We start from the raw sequence: 23298 nt of genomic DNA on the forward strand, positions 1-23298 counted from the left end.
GTGCTGAACCCCACTAACACATTGGCGAGGTGTTTGGCTCTGTGCGGACAGCACTTCTGGACGGCAACTAGCGGTGTTGGAGCCCAGGGACAGGTGGAGGAGGAGGAGGTGGAGGAGGTAGGAGGGATTGCCACACACACAGCAGGGGAACAGCTGACGTTACTGAACCCCAATAACAGAGGAGGGACTGTTGACTGTGCGAACAGCACTACCAGGCAACAACTAGCGGTGTTGGAGCCCAGGGACAGGTGGAGGAGGAGGTGGAGGAGATAGGAGGGATTGCCACACACACAGCAGGGGAACAGCTGACGTTACTGAACCCCAATAACAGAGGAGGGACTGTTGGGACTGTGCGGACAGCACTTCTGGACGGCAACTAGCGGTGTTGGAGCCCAGGGACAGGTGGAGGAGGAGGAGGTGGAGGAGGTAGGAGGGATTGCCACACACACAGCAGGGGAACAGCTGACGTTACTGAACCCCAATAACAGAGGAGGGACTGTTGGGACTGTGCGTACAGCACTATCAGGCAACAACTAGCGGTGTTGGAGCCCAGGGACAGGTGGAGGAGGAGGAGGTGGAGGAGGTAGGAGGGATTGCCACACACACAGCAGGGGAACAGCTGACGTTACTGAACCCCAATAACAGAGGAGCGACTGTTGGGACTGTGCGGACAGCACTTCTGGACGGCAACTAGCGGTGTTGGAGCCCAGGGACAGGTGGAGGAGGAGGAGGTGGAGGAGATAGGAGGGATTGCCACACACACAGCAGGGGAACAGCTGACGTTACTGAACCCCAATAACAGAGGAGGGACTGTTGGGACTGTGCGTACAGCACTACCAGGCAACAACTAGCGGTGTTGGAGCCCAGGGACAGGTGGAGGAGGAGGTGGAGGAGATAGGAGGGATTGCCACACACACAGCAGGGGAACAGCTGACGTTACTGAACCCCAATAACAGAGGAGGGACTGTTGGGACTGTGCGTACAGCACTACCAGGCAACAACTAGCGGTGTTGGAGCCCAGGGACAGGTGGAGGAGGAGGAGGTGGAGGAGGTAGGAGGGATTGCCACACACACAGCAGGGGAACAGCTGACGTTACTGAACCCCAATAACAGAGGAGCGACTGTTGGGACTGTGCGGACAGCACTTCTGGACGGCAACTAGCGGTGTTGGAGCCCAGGGACAGGTGGAGGAGGAGGAGGTGGAGGAGATAGGAGGGATTGCCACACACACAGCAGGGGAACAGCTGACGTTACTGAACCCCAATAACAGAGGAGGGACTGTTGGGACTGTGCGTACAGCACTACCAGGCAACAACTAGCGGTGTTGGAGCCCAGGGACAGGTGGAGGAGGAGGTGGAGGAGATAGGAGGGATTGCCACACACACAGCAGGGGAACAGCTGACGTTACTGAACCCCAATAACAGAGGAGGGACTGTTGGGACTGTGCGTACAGCACTACCAGGCAACAACTAGCGGTGTTGGAGCAAAGGGACAGGTGGAGGAGGAGGAGGTGGAGGAGGTAGGAGGGATTGCCACACACACAGCAGGGGAACAGCTGACGTTACTGAACCCCAATAACAGAGGAGCGACTGTTGGGACTGTGCGGACAGCACTTCTGGACGGCAACTAGCGGTGTTGGAGCCCAGGGACAGGTGGAGGAGGAGGAGGTGGAGGAGGTAGGAGGGATTGCCACACACACAGCAGGGGAACAGCTGACGTTACTGGACCCCAATAACAGAGGAGGGACTGTTGACTGTGCATACAGCACTACCAGGCAACAACTAGCGGTGTTGGAGCCCAGGGACAGGTGGAGGAGGAGGTGGAGGAGATAGGAGGGATTGCCACACACACAGCAGGGGAACAGCTGACGTTACTGAACCCCAATAACAGAGGAGGGACTGTTGGGACTGTGCGTACAGCACTACCAGGCAACAACTAGCGGTGTTGGAGCCCAGGGACAGGTGGAGGAGGAGGTGGAGGAGATAGGAGGGATTGCCACACACACAGCAGGGGAACAGCTGACGTTACTGAACCCCAATAACAGAGGAGGGACTGTTGGGACTGTGCGTACAGCACTACCAGGCAACAACTAGCGGTGTTGGAGCCCAGGGACAGGTGGAGGAGGAGGAGGTGGAGGAGGTAGGAGGGATTGCCACACACACAGCAGGGGAACAGCTGACGTTACTGAACCCCAATAACAGAGGAGCGACTGTTGGGACTGTGCGGACAGCACTTCTGGACGGCAACTAGCGGTGTTGGAGCCCAGGGACAGGTGGAGGAGGAGGAGGTGGAGGAGATAGGAGGGATTGCCACACACACAGCAGGGGAACAGCTGACGTTACTGAACCCCAATAACAGAGGAGGGACTGTTGGGACTGTGCGTACAGCACTACCAGGCAACAACTAGCGGTGTTGGAGCCCAGGGACAGGTGGAGGAGGAGGAGGTGGAGGAGGTAGGAGGGATTGCCACACACACAGCAGGGGAACAGCTGACGTTACTGAACCCCAATAACAGAGGAGCGACTGTTGGGACTGTGCGGACAGCACTTCTGGACGGCAACTAGCGGTGTTGGAGCCCAGGGACAGGTGGAGGAGGAGGAGGTGGAGGAGATAGGAGGGATTGCCACACACACAGCAGGGGAACAGCTGACGTTACTGAACCCCAATAACAGAGGAGGGACTGTTGGGACTGTGCGTACAGCACTACCAGGCAACAACTAGCGGTGTTGGAGCCCAGGGACAGGTGGAGGAGGAGGTGGAGGAGATAGGAGGGATTGCCACACACACAGCAGGGGAACAGCTGACGTTACTGAACCCCAATAACAGAGGAGGGACTGTTGGGACTGTGCGTACAGCACTACCAGGCAACAACTAGCGGTGTTGGAGCCCAGGGACAGGTGGAGGAGGAGGAGGTGGAGGAGGTAGGAGGGATTGCCACACACACAGCAGGGGAACAGCTGACGTTACTGAACCCCAATAACAGAGGAGCAACTGTTGGGACTGTGCGGACAGCACTTCTGGACGGCAACTAGCGGTGTTGGAGCCCAGGGACAGGTGGAGGAGGAGGAGGTGGAGGAGATAGGAGGGATTGCCACACACACAGCAGGGGAACAGCTGACGTTACTGAACCCCAATAACAGAGGAGGGACTGTTGGGACTGTGCGTACAGCACTACCAGGCAACAACTAGTGGTGTTGGAGCCCAGGGACAGGTGGAGGAGGAGGTGGAGGAGATAGGAGGGATTGCCACACACACAGCAGGGGAACAGCTGACGTTACTGAACCCCAATAACAGAGATGGGACTGATGGGACTGTGCGTACAGCACTACCAGGCAACAACTAGCGGTGTTGGAGCCCAGGGACAGGTGGAGGAGGAGGAGGTGGAGGAGGTAGGAGGGATTGCCACACACACAGCAGGGGAACAGCTGACGTTACTGAACCCCAATAACAGAGGAGCGACTGTTGGGACTGTGCGGACAGCACTTCTGGACGGCAACTAGCGGTGTTGGAGCCCAGGGACAGGTGGAAAAGCAGAGGAACACAATGTAGGCCGAAGCCTGAGAAAGTCGAAAGGGAACCTTTAACCCCCCCCCAAGGCGTTTGTAGCTGAAAGAGCCAGCTTGTGCAGCACAAAAGATGCAAAAGGAAAAGGTGGCTCTTTTCATCATGCTCCTTGCAAACACAGAACTAAACACTTATAAAATGTGTCCCCTGAAACCGTGAAACCGTCCCGGAGGTGGGACTTTCCTTCGTAATATGATGCAGCACAGCCGTCATTCCTACCCCCCCGGCGCCGCGCCCCGGCTCCTCCATAAATATAAATTTTCAAGCGGGCACCATTCAATAATATATAGATAGATAACGTGGGTTCACTACCAAGCATGTATTATGTAAATCACAATTTAAAGAAAAAAGCACATGCCAAAAACGGTTGGAACTCCACAAGAAGATTTTGTTTCAAAATTACAAAAGTTTATTTCCATAGAGGTACTACACACAATTTAAAAACATTTAAAAATCCCACAGAGGAAAAACAGCTCCAATAGTCCAGAAGACAAATCTTGCAAATATTTGCCACATAATATAAATATTGCCTGGTTTAAAGAGATTTTTTTGCACCAAATACGTTTATATATATCTCAATTGCTGCATAAAGTATTATTCAGAGAGTGTATATATACAATTCTCATATATGGAACCCTTGGGTTAGCGATATTATATATACAAGAGGTACATGTCATACAAATCACAAATGGTATGGCAAGCTCATAAATTGTGACACTTATGCCCACAGAAAACGTGCTGTCTCTATATTTTCATGCATTAATAGTGCTTGGTCTGATATTAGGTCTACAAAGATGCTCACACCAATACCAATGACAGCACAGATCATAAAAATCAATGAGAAGGCATGCTTGCCAAACAAGATGACAGATACAGGCTAAATACTTCACCCTAATCAGTCCTCTATAGTCGCCCCCTGGTCCCTAAAGCAGCGGTGTAGCCAGGATAGGTTGGAGTACGGGCCTCGGCTCCTCAGCGTAGTTTGATTCCGTCCCGGAGCCTGCGCTGTTATGTTATCCCTTGGCCAGGCACACTTAGCGCTGCCCATCTTCTGACATCATTTGGTGTCAGGCTGGCTGCGCCTGTGTGGCCGCGCTGGCCGAGAGCCCGCCTCGCAGTGTCTTCTGATTTTATCCCACTGGGGGCCTGGGATCCATGGCCATGCGCAGTGCATATCCTCGCCTCTCACTCCCCTCCCTACGGCTTCTTAAGACTGTGCGGTGTCACGGCCGTGGCATGCTATTAGGGACCAGCTGACACCGAACAGTCTGAAGAAGCCATAGGGAGATGAGTGAGAGGTGGAGGTTCAGATATGCACTGCGCATGTCCATGGATCCCAGGCCCCCAGTGGGATTAAATCAGAAGACACTGCGAGGCGGGCTCTCGGCCAGCGCGGCCGCACAGGCGCAGCCATCCTGACACCAAATGATGCCAGAAGACGGGCAGCGCTAAGTGTGCCTGGCCACGGGATAACATAACAGCGCAGGCTCCGGGACGGAATCAAACAACGCTGAGGAGCCGGGGCGCGGCGCCGGGGGGGGAGGAATGACGGCTGTGCTGCGTCATATTACGAAGGAAAGTCCCACCTCCGGGACGGTTTTACGGTATCAGTGGACACATTTTATAAGTGTTAAGTTCTGCGTGTGCAAGGAGCTAAACCAAAATAGCTACCTTTTCCTTGTGCAGCATTACTGCTGCACAAGGAGGCTCTTTCAGTAACAAACGCCTTGGGGGGGGGGGGACAGATTCCCTTACATTTCAGTTGTTGTGTCAGCGTGGCGGTCACATGACACATTGCCGGCTACACAGCTGGGGATCAGCTGACGTTACTGAAACCCAATAACACTGGGTCGTATGTTTTGACTGTGCAGACGGCACTTCTGAGCCTCAACTGGCGGTGTTGGAGCCCAGGAATTTAAGTTCAGGTGGTAGAAAGATGAACACAACAGGAGACCTGGATAACGTATACAGTGACCTAATTATTTAATCAGGAGGAGGAGTGGCAAATTCCTGCGAGATCCAGGCCTTGTTCATTTTCAGGAAAGTAAGCCGGTCAACGTTATCGGAGGATAGTCGCATGCGACGGTCAGTTAGTACACCACCTGCAGCACTAAAGACACGTTCCGATAATACACTGGCCGCAGGGCAAGACAGCACCTCCAATGCATACTGGCTTAGCTCTGGCCATGTATCCAGCTTTGAGACCCAAAACTTGAAAGGGGAAGAGCCGTCTGGGAGTACAGCAAGAGGGCAAGACATGTAGTCTGTCACCATCTGACGGAACCGTTGCCTCCTGCTGACTGGAGCCATCTGTGATGGTGTAGACTTTTGTGGGGGGCACAGAAAACTGTGCCACAGTTGGGCCATACTGGTCTTGCCTTGGGCAGAGGCACTGCTTCTGCTCCCTCTTTGTGCAGAGCCTCCACCACTGCCTGGACGCACTGAGCTGCTTTGGAATGCACTAGCAGCACTTCTCTCAGTTGGAATGGAGAAGATGATGGAATTGACCAGTGTGTCTTGGTACTCCCGCATTTTTCGCTCCCGGTTCAACGGTGTGATGAGGCTTTCTACATTGTCCCGGTAGCGAGGATCGAGGAGGGTGAACACCCAATAATCAGACATGTTGAGAATGTGGGCGATGCGGCGGTCGTTTCTCAGGCACTGCAGCATGTAATCCACCATGTGCTGCAGACTGCCAACTGCCCAAGAAACGCTGTCCCCTGCTGGAGGCGTGATATCTGCCCGCTCGTCATCACCCCACCCTCGCTGTACACACTGAGTACTGGACAATTCGGTAACTCCCTCCTCTGGACGGATGTCTTCCTCCTCCATTGACTCCTCCTCATCCTCCTCACAAACTGTCCCCTGCCTACGCGTTTGTGAGGAACCACGTGGTGCTGACTGTCCAGAAGATGATGGAAATGGTGAATCCTCATCCTCCACCTCTTCCACAACATCATCCCTTAGCGCTTGCAGTGATTTTTCAAGCAGGCAGATAAGGGGGACAGTCATGCTGACTAGTGCATCATCTGCACTCGCCATCCGCGTGGAATAATCAAAGGGACGCAAAACCTGGCAGACGTCATTCATAGTGGCCCACTCTGTGGTTGTGAAGTCTGTACGGCGCTGACTGCGACTTCTTTGCGCCTGAAGCAGCTGGTACTCCATTACAGCTTGCTGCTGCTCACACAACCGCTCCAACATATGTAACGTGGAATTCCACCTGGTAGGTAGGTCACATATGATGCGATGTTCCGGCAGGCGGTGTCGGCGCTGCAGAGCCGCAATGCGCGCTTTTGCCGTGCTGGAACGCCGCAAGTGAGCACACTCTAGGCGGACCTTGTGCAGCAGTGCATCAAGATCCGGATAGTCCCTCAAAAAGCTCTGCACGACCAAATTGAGCACATGTGCCAGACATGGGATGTGAGTGAGGTTGCCGAGGCCCAGAGCTGCCACCAGATTTCGGCCATTATCACACACTACCATGCCTGGCTGGAGATTCGCTGGCACAAACCACACATCGCTCTCCTGCTTGATGGCATTCCAGAGCTCCTGCGCTGTGTGGCTACGATTCCCCAAAAAAATTAATTTCAAGACGGCCTGTTGACGTTTGGCCACGGCTGTGCTCATGTCGGTCGTAACAGGTACACGTTCATCACGGGTCCATGTGGAGGTGGACTGTGACGGCTCCTGCAGCGATGATTCTGAGGAACTGGTGTAAGAGGAGGAGTCAATGCGTACAGAATGGATTCCTGCAATCCTTGGAGTGGGCAGGACACGTCCTGCGCCACTCGCACGGTCTGTACCCGGCTCAACGACATTAACCCAATGGGCAGTGAGGGAAAGGTATCGCCCCTGTCCATGTTGACTGGTCCACGCATCGGTGGTGAGGTGGACCTTGCTACTGACGGCGTTCAGTAGCGCGTGTTTTATGTGTCCCTCCACATGCTTGTGCAGGGCAGGGATGGCTTGCCTGCTGAAGTAAAAGCGGCTGGGCACATTGTACTGTGGGACTGCCAATGACATCAAGTCACGGAAGCTGTCAGTCTCCACCAGCCTGAATGACAGCATTTCCAGTGACAGAAGTTTGGTAATGCCTGCAGTCAGAGCCTGTGCTCGTGGGTGGTTTGACGAGAAAGGCCGCCTTTTCTCCCATGCCTGTACTACCGATGGCTGTAGACTGGGCTGGGAGTGTGTGGATGACTGGGAAAGTGGTGCTGCGGGTGGAATTACAGCGGGTCTCTGGACAACAGGGCCAGAGGTTCTTCCACGGCGATCCTGGGAGGAAGCCGAACCAGCTGCGTGTGAGCTAGAGGAAGAGGCAACACGAGCTGAAGAGGTGGTAGCTGCCGCTGTTGGTTGGCCTAGCTCTTCAGTGTGTTTTTCTAACTCCGCCGGGTGCCTGTTGCGCACATGTTTCCACATGTTGGAGGTATTGAGGTTGCTGACATTTCGACCTCTTTTGACTTTTTGATGACACACCTTGCATCTGACATAGCAAATGTCTTCTGCAACTGTGTCAAAAAAGGACCAGGCACTGCAAGTCTTGGGAGCGCCCTTTTTGGCTTTTGGAAGAGACATGCTCCTAACGGGTGCCAAAGCGGAGGCTGCAGGATCCGCAGTCTTCCCCCTCCCTCTCCCTCTTTGGGCCGTACGGGGAATCTCTTCCTCAGAGCTGCTCCCACCACCTTCCTGTCCCTCACGCCAAGATGGGTCAAGGACCTCATCATCTACACTACCCTCTGCCCCCAACTGCTCCTCCTGGGTAGTCTCAGCAGCAGAGCACGCACCAGTAAGTGGCACCTGAGTGTCATCATCAGCTGATGCGGCCTGCGATGTGGTGACCGGAGCCACTTGCCCACCCGCCTCTTCAGACTCAGAGAGAAAAAGCTGTTGGGCATCACTGCACCCTGCCTCTTCTTCCATTTCTCCAATGCTGCTTGGCTGGCCCCCTGTTTCCAAGCCAAGAGATTCAGAGAACAGAAGTAGAGACGGCTCCTGTCCTGGGCTCTCTGTCTGCCTGGGCAATTTGGCAGGTGGTGAAGAGACAGATGGCTGCTCTCCAGTGCTCTGTGTCTGAGAGGATGTGGCACTAATTGAAGTTGATGCATTAGCTGCCATCCATCCGACAACGGCTTCAATTTGTTCTTCACGCAGCAGCGGTGTACGGCGCTCTGACACAAAGCTGCGCATGAATGACTGTTGCCTGGTGAAAGTGGGTGCTGATGAGTCACCGGTGCCCGCAGCAGGCACAGAATCCCCACGTCCCCTCCCTGCTCCGCGCCCACGCCCACGTGCCTTACTCACTGCCTTCTTCATCTTGGTTGACTGATAAAGATAAGCAGAAAAGTACTAACGGCTTTGTGTGCTTATTCCTGAGCAACTCCTCCTAACAGGTATAAGAAACACTAATTTTCTAAAGTGTGGACTAGACTTTAATATGAGCTAATGTGGCCTACACAAATGTAAAGTGGTGTCACTGGTGTGTTTGGTGAACTTTATTATTTATTTATTTTTTGAGGGCTGAACTGACAACGGATAGAGCTGCAGTCACACGGAGACCGTGCAGACAGACGTAAACGGCGCTGCAAGGCCCAAAAACCCTCCTCTACGTTATCCTATGTAGTGTTTTTCCACAAGTTAGCTGGAGACAGGTGGAAAGACACTAATAGGATTTTTTTGAAAAAATGTGCAGCAGCCTGCACTACTTAAAACAAAATGAAAATTGATTTGGCGGTATGACGCAGTGAAGAACCCTGAGCTGGAGACAACCAGGCTATGGCTGCTCACAGACTACAGGGCGAGCTGCAGTCACACGGAGACCGTGCAGACAGCCGTAAACGGCGCTGCAAGGCCCAAAAACCCTCCTCTACGTTATCCTATGTAGTGTTTTTCCACAAATTAGCTGGAGACGGGTGGAAAGACACTAATAGGAATTTTTTGAAAAAATGTGCAGCAGCCTGCACTACTTAAAACAAAATGAAAATTGATTTGGCGGTATGACGCAGTGAACAACCCTGAGCTGGAGACAACCAGGCTATGGCTGCTCACAGACTACAGGGCGAGCTGCAATCACACGGAGACCGTGCAGACAGCCGTAAACGGCGCTGCAAGGCCCAAAAACCCTCCTCTACGTTATCCTATGTAGTGTTTTTCCACAAATTAGCTGGAGACGGGTGGAAAGACACTAATAGGATTTTTTTGAATAAATTAGCAGCAGACTACACTACTTGAAAAAAAAAAAAAAAAAAGAACAGTATGAGGCAATGAACCACCCTCCCTGAACTGAATACAACCAGCTATGGATGGCCTATGTGGCTGCACTCAGACTAGAGAGTGGGCTGCACTCACACACACACACACACACAGACCTTGCAGATCGCTGTGAAAACAGCGCTACAAGGCAAAAGCAAGGTGAATAGTAGGTGAACACAGTGGTTGCTAAATTAGCCTTTGGAAAGCACAAAGAAGCAAATCGCTATCTCTAAACTGTCCCTCAGTCAGCAAACAGCGTCCTGTCACTAACTGAATTCACAGCAGAGTGATCGCAAAATGGCGCCAGCGACTTTTAAACTGCATCATGACATCATTTCAGCAGCCAATCACAGCCTTGCCAGTAGTTTCATGCCCTCCATGCTAAACAGGATGTGCCCACACTTGGAATCATTCTCATTGGCTGAATTTCTGCATTTTGAATCTTGGAACTTCCGATTCCGGTATCCGATACGCGGCAAGTATCGGAATCCCGGTATCGGAATTCCGATACCGCAAGTATCGGCCGATACCCGATACTTGCGGTATCGGAATGCTCAACACTACTCAGGAGCATTATTACTGGAGAGAGCACTCAGGAGCTTTATTACTGGAGAGAGCACTCAAGGGCATTATTACTGGAGAGAGCACTCAGGGGTATTATTACTGGAGAGAGCACTCAGGAGCTTTATTACTGGAGAGAGCACTCAGGGGCATTATTACTGGAGAGAGCACTCAGGGGCATTATTACTGGAGAGAGCACTCAGGAGCTTTATTACTGGAGAGAGCACTCAGGGCCATTATTACTGGAGAGAGCACTCAGGAGCTTTATTACTGGAGAGAGCACTCAAGGGCATTATTACTGGAGAGAGCACTCAGGGGCATTATTACTGGAGAGAGGACTCAGGACTCGGAGCATTATTACTGGAGAGAGCACTCAGGAGCTTTATTACTGGAGAGAGCACTCGGGCATTATTACTGGAGAGAGCACTCAGGGGCATTATTACTGGAGAGAGCACTCAGGAGCTTTATTACTGGAGAGAGCACTCAGGGCCATTATTACTGGAGAGAGCACTCAGGAGCTTTATTACTGGAGAGAGCACTCAAGGGCATTATTACTGGAGAGAGCACTCAGGGGCATTATTACTGGAGAGAGGACTCGGGAGCATTATTACTGGAGAGAGCACTCAGGAGCTTTATTACTGGAGAGAGCACTCAAGGGCATTATTACTGGAGAGAGCACTCAGGGGTAGAGTTGAGCGACTTTCATTTTTTTAAGATCGAGTCGGGTTTTGTGAAACCCGATTTTGTCCAGAGTCGAGTCGAGTGCAGTCGGCCGATTATCGCTAAAAGTCGGGGATCGACCGAAACACGAAACCCAATGCAAGTCAATGGGGAAGCATAGTCGGCAGTGAGTGGAGGCCAGGAAAACACCTACAGTGCCCATTTTAATGCCAAAAACATCCATTCTTGTTTCTGAAGCTTGTCAATCTTAATTAACTTTATAATAATAGTTGGGCATAGGGAATTGGGGGTCATTTGGCAAAAGTTGTGGGGGGAGTAGGGCCGGCTCAAGTTTTTCGTGGGCCCAGGAAATGCGGACTACGTCACGGCGGTGTTGCAGGGAAAGGTAAGTATTTCAACGTTGCAAGTGCTGTGATCCTGAGCAAGCAGGGGGGGCCCACTCGTTCGCATTGGCACTGGCACAGGGCCCCTCAAAGTACAGCGATGTGTGTTTGCATGGCGGGGGCGCCTCCCACCAGCAGCGACACTTTTGCGTACTCTGAGGGGCCCTGTGCCAGTGACGTCGCCAACGAGTATGCCCCCCCACCTGATGAAGGAACCTGCACTTTCATCTGCACCTTCCTCTTTGTCCCTGTGTAAGGTGGTATAACATGCGGGAAGGGGAACCTTACTTTCAGCAGGGTCAGATTCTGGCTGTGTAGAGTATAAGGGGAATGTAGTGGTCTAGGTCAATGTACCAGCAGACTCATCTAGCAGTGGCTGGGCAATGGGCAGGATGAGGAGGAAACAGATATAGGGCCAAAGAATAAAGTAGGCTAAATGCAGTTCAAAATTGGTAACAGGACTAAACAGGCGGCATTGCTTTGTTCAGTGGAGTAGCAAACCCAAGAGCAGCAGACACTGTTTCAAGGGCATAACCACACTAGTAGGCCAAATGCAGTTTAATATCTGATAGTATAGGGCGAAAGCCAGAATGTGGAAGCTCAGCTTTGTTCAGTTGAGGACAACACCAGGGAGGGGCAGACACCTTTAGTAGGCCGGAACAGCCAATTTTTTAAAAAAACAGCAGTTAGTAAGAGGCAGAAGGTAGAAGCTCAGCTTTGTTCAGTTGAGGACAACACCAGGCAGGGGCAGACAGACACCTTTAGTAGGCCGGAACAGCCAATGGCATTTTTAAAAATGGTAATTTGGAACAGAAGGTAGAAGCTCAGCTTTATTCAGTTGAGGACAACACCAGGCAGGGGCAGACATTCACCTTTAGTAGGCCGGAACAGCCAATTGCATTTTTAAAAATGGTAATTTGGAACAGAAGGTAGAAGCTCAGCTTTATTCAGTTGAGGACAACACCAGGCAGGGGCAGACATTCACCTTTAGTAGGCCGGAACAGCCAATTGCATTTTTAAAAATGGTAATTTGGAACAGAAGGTAGAAGCTCAGCTTTATTCAGTTGAGGACAACACCAGGCAGGGGCAGACAGACACCTTTAGTAGGCCGGAACAGCCAATTTTTAAAAAAAACAGCAGTTAGTAAGAGGCAGAAGGTAGAAGCTCAGCTTTATTCAGTTGAGGACAACACCAGGCAGGGGCAGACAGACACCTTTAGTAGGCCGGAACAGCCAATTGCATTTTTAAAAATGGTAATTTGGAACTGAAGGTTGAAGCTCAGCTTTATTCAGTTGAGGACAACACCAGGCAGGGGCAGACAGACACCTTTAGTAGGCCGGAACAGCCAATGGCATTTTTAGAAATGGTAATTTGGAACAGAAGGTAGAAGCTCAGCTTTATTCAGTTGAGGACAACACCAGGCAGGGGCAGACATTCACCTTTAGTAGGCCGGAACAGCCAATTGCATTTTTAAAAATGGTAATTTGGAACAGAAGGTAGAAGCTCAGCTTTATTCAGTTGAGGACAACACCAGGCAGGGGCAGACATTCACCTTTAGTAGGCCGGAACAGCCAATGGCATTTTTAGAAATGGTAATTTGGAACAGAAGGTAGAAGCTCAGCTTTATTCAGTTGAGGACAACACCAGGCAGGGGCAGACATTCACCTTTAGTAGGCCGGAACAGCCAATTGCATTTTTAAAAATGGTAATTTGGAACAGAAGGTAGAAGCTCAGCTTTATTCAGTTGAGGACAACACCAGGCAGGGGCAGACATTCACCTTTAGTAGGCCGGAACAGCCAATTGCATTTTTAAAAATGGTAATTTGGAACAGAAGGTTGAAGCTCAGCTTTATTCAGTTGAGGACAACACCAGGCAGGGGCAGACAGACACCTTTAGTAGGCCGGAACAGCCAATTGCATTTTTAAAAATGGTAATTTGGAACTGAAGGTTGAAGCTCAGCTTTATTCAGTTGAGGACAACACCAGGCAGGGGCAGACATTCACCTTTAGTAGGCCGGAACAGCCAATTGCATTTTTAAAAATGGTAATTTGGAACAGAAGGTAGAAGCTCAGCTTTATTCAGTTGAGGACAACACCAGGCAGGGGCAGACAGACACCTTTAGTAGGCCGGAACAGCCAATTGCATTTTTAAAAATGGTAATTTGGAACTGAAGGTTGAAGCTCAGCTTTATTCAGTTGAGGACAACACCAGGCAGGGGCAGACAGACACCTTTAGTAGGCCGGAACAGCCAATTGCATTTTTAAAAATGGTAATTTGGAACAGAAGGTAGAAGCTCAGCTTTATTCAGTTGAGGACAACACCAGGCAGGGGCAGACAGACACCTTTAGTAGGCCGGAACAGCCAATTGCATTTTTAAAAATGGTAATTTGGAACAGAAGGTAGAAGCTCAGCTTTATTCAGTTGAGGACAACACCAGGCAGGGGCAGACAGACACCTTTAGTAGGCCGGAACAGCCAGTTTTTTAAAAAAAACAGCAGTTAGTAAGAGGCAGAAGGTAGAAGCTCAGCTTTATTCAGTTGAGGACAACACCAGGCAGGGGCAGACAGACACCTTTAGTAGGCCGGAACAGCCAATTGCATTTTTAAAAATGGTAATTTGGAACTGAAGGTTGAAGCTCAGCTTTATTCAGTTGAGGACAACACCAGGCAGGGGCAGACAGACACCTTTAGTAGGCCGGAACAGCCAATGGCATTTTTAAAAATGGTAATTTGGAACAGAAGGTAGAAGCTCAGCTTTATTCAGTTGAGGACAACACCAGGCAGGGGCAGACATTCACCTTTAGTAGGCCGGAACAGCCAATTGCATTTTTAAAAATGGTAATTTGGAACAGAAGGTAGAAGCTCAGCTTTATTCAGTTGAGGACAACACCAGGCAGGGGCAGACATTCACCTTTAGTAGGCCGGAACAGCCAATTGCATTTTTAAAAATGGTAATTTGGAACAGAAGGTTGAAGCTCAGCTTTATTCAGTTGAGGACAACACCAGGCAGGGGCAGACAGACACCTTTAGTAGGCCGGAACAGCCAATTTTTAAAAAAAACAGCAGTTAGTAAGAGGCAGAAGGTAGAAGCTCAGCTTTATTCAGTTGAGGACAACACCAGGCAGGGGCAGACATTCACCTTTAGTAGGCCGGAACAGCCAATTGCATTTTTAAAAATGGTAATTTGGAACAGAAGGTTGAAGCTCAGCTTTATTCAGTTGAGGACAACACCAGGCAGGGGCAGACAGACACCTTTAGTAGGCCGGAACAGCCAATTTTATTAAAAAAAAGCAGTTAATAAGAGGCAGAAGGTAGAAGCTCAGCTTTATTCAGTTGCAGCTTCTTGGCAATAATATAAAGAAGACGCGACAGGACAACACTCGGTGGATGCCATATCTGTGTTTTCAATGGAAAAAAACCTTTCAGTTAACTACTTGCAGGAGCAAGTTTTTGTAGCTGGTGGACAATTTTTTTTAAAAAAAGCAGTTAATAAGAGGCAGAAGGTAGAAGCTCAGCTTTATTCAGTTGCAGCTTCTTGGCAATAATATAAAGAAGACGCGACAGGACAACACTCGGTGGATGCCATATCTGTGTTTTCAATGGAAAAAAACCTTTCAGTTAACTACTTGCAGGAGAAAGTTTTTGTAGCTGGTGGCCAATTTTTGTACTGTACCAGTTTTTTGTTGTATGTGTTTTTGTTTTTAATGTTAAAATGTCTGCATTTGATATCTCTCCAGAGTCTCCAGTTGTCACGATTCCACCCGTGACTGTCAAGATCCCTTAGCCGCTGCCCACAATATGTCACGGATCGGGGTGACGTTAGACCAACAGACGGCTATCACATGGGCAGGGGGCTTATCCTAGTTATCCCTCCACTGCCACAATGTGATGAAAAAAACACACACAAGGCTATTGACCTCTTAGTTTACAGCAGGGGCTTATTTTAGGTATCCCACTGCTCTTCAGTATACCATGAACTGCAGGGATTTGTGTATCCCGCTTACAGTTCCACTTAAACCTTGCAGCTCTCTGGCGCCCCCCTTTCTGTCAGGTCAGATTCGGTACTGCACCTAGGGTGATTAGTCGCCAGAAACGCTGCCTGCTATGTACTGGCTATTGGGTGCACTGCAGCGACGCGATAAACTACTCCCACTCAGGCAGGAACAATAATTATCAAGCCGCAGTCGCTACAGTGAAACCCCAAGGCCTGCACAGTACACGGTAAGCTGCCACCAGCGCCGATTAAACGGGTTCGGCTGCTAACCCAAACAGTAGCGTAAATTCCCTTCAAAGACAGGGTACGGTTTAGGGCAGGAAGAACGAACTAGTATTAAATAGGATACCCCATAAATGATTTTTAGGCAGTGTTTATAAAATATTTTACAAAGATGTTACAAATGAGACAATTGCAAATATGTACAAGGTAATTATGAAAATAAAAGGATTAAAGGAAGAAAAGATAACTCACATGTTCTCAGATCATTGCATTGCAGGCAACAGGCTAGGAGCTTTCCATCTATCCCAGTGCATTGGCACTCGCAGTCTGGTCGCTTCAGGTAAAAACTCACAACTCTCCTCTCTTGGATGCCTGCCAGCACTTAAAACCTACAGTCTGTGACCTCACAGAAAGGGCTTGGTTTTCCAACTCCTCCTACCTCTTCGGTTTCACTAACTGGGCATTAAATATATCTGATGCCCGTAACTTCGCCACCGAACATAAAATAATCGCACCATACCCATCGTTCATCTCATAGTATCGTGGGCATTCCGATGAGATCAAATATGTCCTATTTGTCACGCACACTGACAGAGAAATCCCTACCTCTGTACCAGATGGAGCTACAAGCCTGTGATTAGAGTGATGCGTAGATCCTCCGAGTGTGATTATGACGATATATTTTGGTGTTCGTAACTTAAACGGTTTGCATAATATCTTCCCAAAACAGAACAAAGACCTTCTATGCGTTCTAGAAGTTTCTCTAACAGTTCCTGCTAACACAAATTTCTCTTGCAGCTATGCTAGTCGTAAATACCTTTCGTCAATAAAACTCCCCCCACAAGGCAAGCTCTTCTACACAGACAGATAGAAACACAGGAAAGGAAAGAGAACCAGAGAGAGGGGGGGGGGGGTTTAGCCCCCGCATGCTAGCAAGAAAACTAACTTATGATATTTCATACCATATCGTGACACCTCCCCCTTTTGGCGTGCGCTACGGCGGCAGGACCTCTCGGTATGCCTCCATGCGCACCTCCGTGGGTTCACCCTGGCGGGAGAGTCCATCTGCATTACCATGCTCTTTGCCCGCTTTGTGTTTAACGGTGAAGTCAAATTGCTGAAGGGCAAGGCTCCAGCGTAGCAACCTGCCATTGGTTCCACACATGGTGCTTAGCCAGCGCAGAGGGTTGTGGTCGGTCACCACGGTGAAGGTGCGACCGTACAAGTAGGGCTGCAAGCGCTGCAGGGCCCAGACTATGGCCAGGCACTCCTTCTCGATGGTGGAGTAGGCCACTTCCCTCGGCAAAAGTTTCCGGCTCAGGTACAGCACGGGGTGCTCTTGGTCCTCCGAGTCAACCTGGCTGAGCACAGCACCAAGGCCAAACTCACTGGCGTCGGTCTGTACCAAGAACGGTCGACTGCTGTCGACGGCTTTCAACACAGGGGCGTTGCACAGTGCTGTTTTCAACGCCTGGAAGGCCCCCTCACAGCCATCTGTCCAGTTGACGATGTGGGGTAGCTTCTTCCTGGTGAGGTCCGTCAAAGGTTTTGCCAGGCTACTATAGTGCTGCACGAAGCGCCTATAGTACCCTGCAGTGCCCAGGAAGGACATCACCTGTTTCTTGTTCCTGGGAGTGGGCCAGTTCACGATCACGCCCACTTTGTCAGGCTCTGGCTTTAGGGTGTTTCCACCTACCCGGTGCCCCAGGTAGTGAACCTCCCTCATGCCCATCTGGCACTTTCCCGGCTTGATAGTCAGTCCTGCTCGGTGAATTCGCCCGAGCACCTCTTCGAGATGCTGCAGGTGTTCATCCCAGGAGGGACTGAAGATGGCAATATCATCTAAGTACGCCACAGCGTACTTCTCCAGTCCCTGAAGCAGGAGATTGACCATCCGCTGGAAAGTGGCAGGGGCATTCTTCATGCCGAAGGGCATGACCGTGGACTCGTACAGTCCAAAGGGTGTGATAAAGGCGGACTTCTCCTGCGCCTCGGGGCTCAGGGGAATCTGCCAGTATCCGCGACTCAGATCCATTATTGTCAGGTATTCTGCGCCAGCTAACTTCTCAAGCAGCTCCTCGATGCGCGGCATTGGGTGCGCGTCAGAGGCTGTAATGGCGTTGAGCCCCCTGTAGTCCACGCAGAACTGGGTGGTCCGGTCCTTCTTTGGCACGAGAACTACAGGTGAGGCCCACGCGCTCTTTGACCGTCGAATCACCCCCAACTGTAACATCTCATCGATCTCCTGGCGCATAATCTGCTGCACCTGGTCAGAGATTCGATAGGGTGTTCGCCGTAGTGGGGCGTGGTTCCCGGTGTCCACCTCATGGACCGCTAACTCAGTCCTTCCAGGCCGGTTGGAGAACACGACCCGGAAGGGTTCCAGTGTGGTTTGCAACTGCAACCGCTGTGGTTCATCTTAGCGAGGCGCTTACCTCCACGTCCTCAATGGACCCACGGGCCTTGGCTTGGGCCAGCATGTCCAGGAGGGCGTCTTCCTCCCCGTCCTCGGGTGCGCTGCAGACCGGTAGGATGAAAGGTTCACGTTCGTGATGAGCCTTCATCATGTTGACGTGAAAGGCCTTTCGCCTACCCCGAGTGTGGTCAAGGGTGACCACGTAGGTGACCGGGTTGAGCTGTTGGTGGACAACGTACGGGCCATCCCAGGCTGCCTGAAGCTTATCCGTTGGTACCGGAACCAGCACCCACACCTTTTGACCCACGTGGTAGGTCCGCTCCCGGGCGTTCTGGTCGTACCAGTGCTTCTGATCAGCCTGAGCCTGCGTCATGTTGTCATGCACCAACTGCGTCAAGGTCTGCATCTTGTCACGGAAGCGCATGACATACTCCACGATGGACACTTCGGAAGGGTTCGGCTCCTCTTCCCAGGATTCTCTTACCAACCCAAGGGGTCCCCGGACTCGCCTGCCGTACAGGAGCTCGAAGGGTGAGAACCACGTCGAGGCCTGCGGAACCTCTCTGTAAGCGAATAGCAGGTGTGGGAGGTACCGCTCCCAGTCGCGCCCTTGTGTCTCAACCAGCATGCGTAGCATCTGTTTGAGGGTACCATTGAAGCGTTCACACAAGCCATTGGTCTGTGGGTGATACGCACTCGATACCAGGTGCTTCACCTGCATTTTCTTACAGAGAGCCTCCATTAGGTGAGACATAAATTGGGTCCCTCGATCAGTAAGCATTTCCCTGGGAAATCCTACACGTGAAAAGATGGCCAACAGGGCATCCGCCACCTTATCTGCCCTAATTGACGACAGAGCTACTGCCTCTGGGTACCGGGTAGCGTAGTCTACCACAGTAAGAATATATTGCTTTCCAGAGCTGCTGGTGACGGCCAGCGGGCCCACAATGTCCACCGCAATCCTCTGGAAAGGCTCCTCTATCACTGGCAAAGGGATCAGGGGAGCCTTAAGAGCAGGCCCCGCCTTCCCCACTCTTTGGCAGGTGACACAAGAGCGGCAGTAGTTTGACACATCTGTCCCCATCTTAGGCCAATAGAAGTGTTGAGACAGCCGGGCCTTAGTTTTGCTGATCCCCAAGTGTCCAGCTAGCGGGATCTCATGGGCAATCCGCAACAACTCACCCCGGAATTGCTGCGGGACGACCAGCTGTCTTTCCCTCAACCACTCCTTTTGTGATTCTCCGGGTACTGTCTCCCGGTACAACCTTCCTCCTTCCCAGAACACCTTCTCCTTATCAGTCTCGGAGAAGCGCGTCTCGGCGAGTTGTCTCAAACTCTCTAGGCTCGCATCTGTGTGCAGAGCGGCCTGAAACTCCTGGCTAGGGGAAGCCAGAAGCGACGTCAGGGTCCCTTCCCCACGGGAGCCCTCTGGGACCTGCACTGGGTCCACCTCTGGTTCAGTCATACTGATGACTGAGGAGGGTCCGGAAGGCAGACAGGTATCTGTGTTCCGGGCACTCTGACTGCGGGTGACAGCAGCTACGTAGGCTGTCTCCCCGGGGATTTCTACAGACCCAACAGCCGACGCTGCTATGGGCTCTACCTCCCCATCCACCCCCGTTACCTCAGGAGCATTGCTACTTATGGGCCAGTTACCTTCCTCGGTGGCACTGGTCAATTTCATGGCGTCACCTGTCTCACGGTTCCCATGTATCTCCCCATTTCTTGTAGCACCGACACTTGCCCCTGCTAGGGGTTCCTCAGCCATCTCACTCCGCAGAGCAACGTGGCTGAGCACTCCTGTACCTATGGACACATCAACTTTTACAGAAACATCATTATCAGATACAGTTGGCACAGGTACAACATTTTCACCATCAATCCTAGGGAAAAAATGGTTAGCAGATGCATCACTACAAGATAAAGCATGGTCAGGTAACACATGCGATTTCCCATCATCATCATCATCATCATCATCCCCAGGGTTAACTTTACCCTCATTAGTAGATTGGGGAGGAGGGTCATCCACGAAGTATGCAACCAACCTCCCCAAATCAGTCCCCAACAAAACATCAGTGGGCAAATTATCAGACAGCCCCACTTCCTTCACCCCGCTCCCAGCACCCCAATCAATAAAAACCCGGGCCATCGGTAAGGGACAGCTGATGCCCCCAATCCCAGTGACAGTTAGGGTTTTCCCCGGAATGATTTCTTCAGGGGCCGCCAGTTCGGGTCGGATGAGGGTTCGTTCAGCCCCGGTGTCCTTGAGGCCTGTAGCAACACGACCTCCCACAGTGACATGCTGTACGTTATCACACCCCCTCCCAACCACACCACCCACCAAAAGAACGGCTGCATTAGGCCCTGGGGCCTGGGATGAGGGGTTCTTCTGCCTGGCTGGACATTGGTGACTGAGGTGTCCAGTCTGCCTGCAGTGGTAACACTGGCGAAGTTCGGTGGTAGGTCTGGTGCTGTTGGCCACGGGGACAGGACCTCTGGTGTGTTGGCTGGCAGGGGTACTGGCGTTGGCTGCAGGCTTACCCCCTCTCCAGCTGGTGGTGACTGGCTTCCGCACTTCCGATCTACGGTTGGCCTCATAGGCATCGGCAATCTGCGCTGCTTTCGTCACATCGTTGGGTTCTCTGTCCATCACGAACTGTCGCACTTCAGTTGGGCAAAGACGGAAGAACTGGTCTTTGATCATCAGGTCTCGCAGCTGTGTAAAGGTGGTCACTGACAGTCCTTGGGTCCACTGGTCAAAGTGGGTCCCCAGTCTATGCACCACATCACTGTAACTGTCGTGTGGGCCACGTAGGAGGGTCCGAAACTTTTTACGGTACACCTCGGGTGTAAGCTGGTACTTAGCTATGAGAGCCTGCTTGATGGCCTCATAGTCACCATCTTGTTCTTGAGGGAGTGCAGCAAACGCCTCCAGAGCTTTTCCTCTCAGCCCTGGTGTCAGGTATCGTGCCCATTCTTGTGTAGGCAGCTGGTACTGTCTGCAGGCTTTCTCAAAGGCCCGCAGAAAAGTGTCCAAGTCCCCATCCTTTTCCATAACAGGAAAGTGGTCGGGCCGGGGCTTTGGTGTCTGAGCGCTGCTGGGCTCACGGCTCTGGGCAGTGGAAGGGTTCCCCCCCGCCGGAGCATCTCCAGTTCATGTTCTCGCTGGGCTTGGCGCTCGGCTCGCTGGGCCTGGGCCTCTCGCTCGGCTCGCTGGGCCTCTCGCTCGGCTCTCTCTGCCTCTCGCTGGGCCTCTCGCTCGGCTTGCTCCTGGTATTGCTGGATCAGCTGCAGACGTCTCTCTAGGTCATCTGCAGAGCATTGTTGCAGAGCCAGCTGCAGGCGGAGGTCTGCGCCCCCCTGGTTGCCAGTAGGGCCCGTATTCTGTGGTTGGACCTCGGCTGCAGCACCATGCTCGCTTGTGCCGGCTTCTGCGGCCTCTGGGCTCTGTGGCCTGGCTTGGTCTGCTTCAAATTGCACCAGTTCAGCGACCATTTGAGCCTTGGACTTGTCCTGGGGTTTCAGGCCATGGTACATGCATATCACAGCAAGAGTGTCCCTCTTCTGCTGGGTGTACCAGGCTTCTCCTTTCGTTGCCATGGTTGCCAAATAAAAGATAGGATAGAAAAACGAAGAAAAAGGGAGGGGATAATCACCAGTACACACAATTGTCTCAAGACTAATAAACACTGAGTTCGTTCTCCAAACTTATTTGCGCAGAGTTCTCGCAAGAACTTCCTGCAAGTTTTTAGTGAGAGGAATGATTACTCAAACCAAATCACTAATGCTCTAATATCCCACCGCCTTGCCACCAATTTGTCACGATTCCACCCGTGACTGTCAAGATCCCTTAGCCGCTGCCCACAATATGTCACGGATCGGGGTGACGTTAGACCAACAGACGGCTATCACATGGGCAGGGGGCTTATCCTAGTTATCCCTCCACTGCCACAATGTGATGAAAAAAACACACACAAGGCTATTGACCTCTTAGTTTACAGCAGGGGCTTATTTTAGGTATCCCACTGCTCTTCAGTATACCATGAACTGCAGGGATTTGTGTATCCCGCTTACAGTTCCACTTAAACCTTGCAGCTCTCTGGCGCCCCCCTTTCTGTCAGGTCAGATTCGGTACTGCACCTAGGGTGATTAGTCGCCAGAAACGCTGCCTGCTATGTACTGGCTATTGGGTGCACTGCAGCGACGCGATAAACTACTCCCACTCAGGCAGGAACAATAATTATCAAGCCGCAGTCGCTACAGTGAAACCCCAAGGCCTGCACAGTACACGGTAAGCTGCCACCAGCGCCGATTAAACGGGTTCGGCTGCTAACCCAAACAGTAGCGCAAATTCCCTTCAAAGACAGGGTACGGTTTAGGGCAGGAAGAACGAACTAGTATTAAATAGGATACCCCATAAATGATTTTTAGGCAGTGTTTATAAAATATTTTACAAAGATGTTACAAATGAGACAATTGCAAATATGTACAAGGTAATTATGAAAATAAAAGGATTAAAGGAAGAAAAGATAACTCACATGTTCTCAGATCATTGCATTGCAGGCAACAGGCTAGGAGCTTTCCATCTATCCCAGTGCATTGGCACTCGCAGTCTGGTCGCTTCAGGTAAAAACTCACAACTCTCCTCTCTTGGATGCCTGCCAGCACTTAAAACCTACAGTCTGTGACCTCACAGAAAGGGCTTGGTTTTCCAACTCCTCCTACCTCTTCGGTTTCACTAACTGGGCATTAAATATATCTGATGCCCGTAACTTCGCCACCGAACATAAAATAATCGCACCATACCCATCGTTCATCTCATAGTATCGTGGGCATTCCGATGAGATCAAATATGTCCTATTTGTCACGCACACTGACAGAGAAATCCCTACCTCTGTACCAGATGGAGCTACAAGCCTGTGATTAGAGTGATGCGTAGATCCTCCGAGTGTGATTATGACGATATATTTTGGTGTTCGTAACTTAAACGGTTTGCATAATATCTTCCCAAAACAGAACAAAGACCTTCTATGCGTTCTAGAAGTTTCTCTAACAGTTCCTGCTAACACAAATTTCTCTTGCAGCTATGCTAGTCGTAAATACCTTTCGTCAATAAAACTCCCCCCACAAGGCAAGCTCTTCTACACAGACAGATAGAAACACAGGAAAGGAAAGAGAACCAGAGAGAGGGGGGGGGGGGGTTTAGCCCCCGCATGCTAGCA

The sequence above is a fragment of the Ranitomeya variabilis genome, chromosome 3 (genome assembly GCF_051348905.1).
Source record: "Ranitomeya variabilis isolate aRanVar5 chromosome 3, aRanVar5.hap1, whole genome shotgun sequence".
NCBI classification, from domain to species: Eukaryota; Metazoa; Chordata; class Amphibia; order Anura; family Dendrobatidae; genus Ranitomeya; species Ranitomeya variabilis.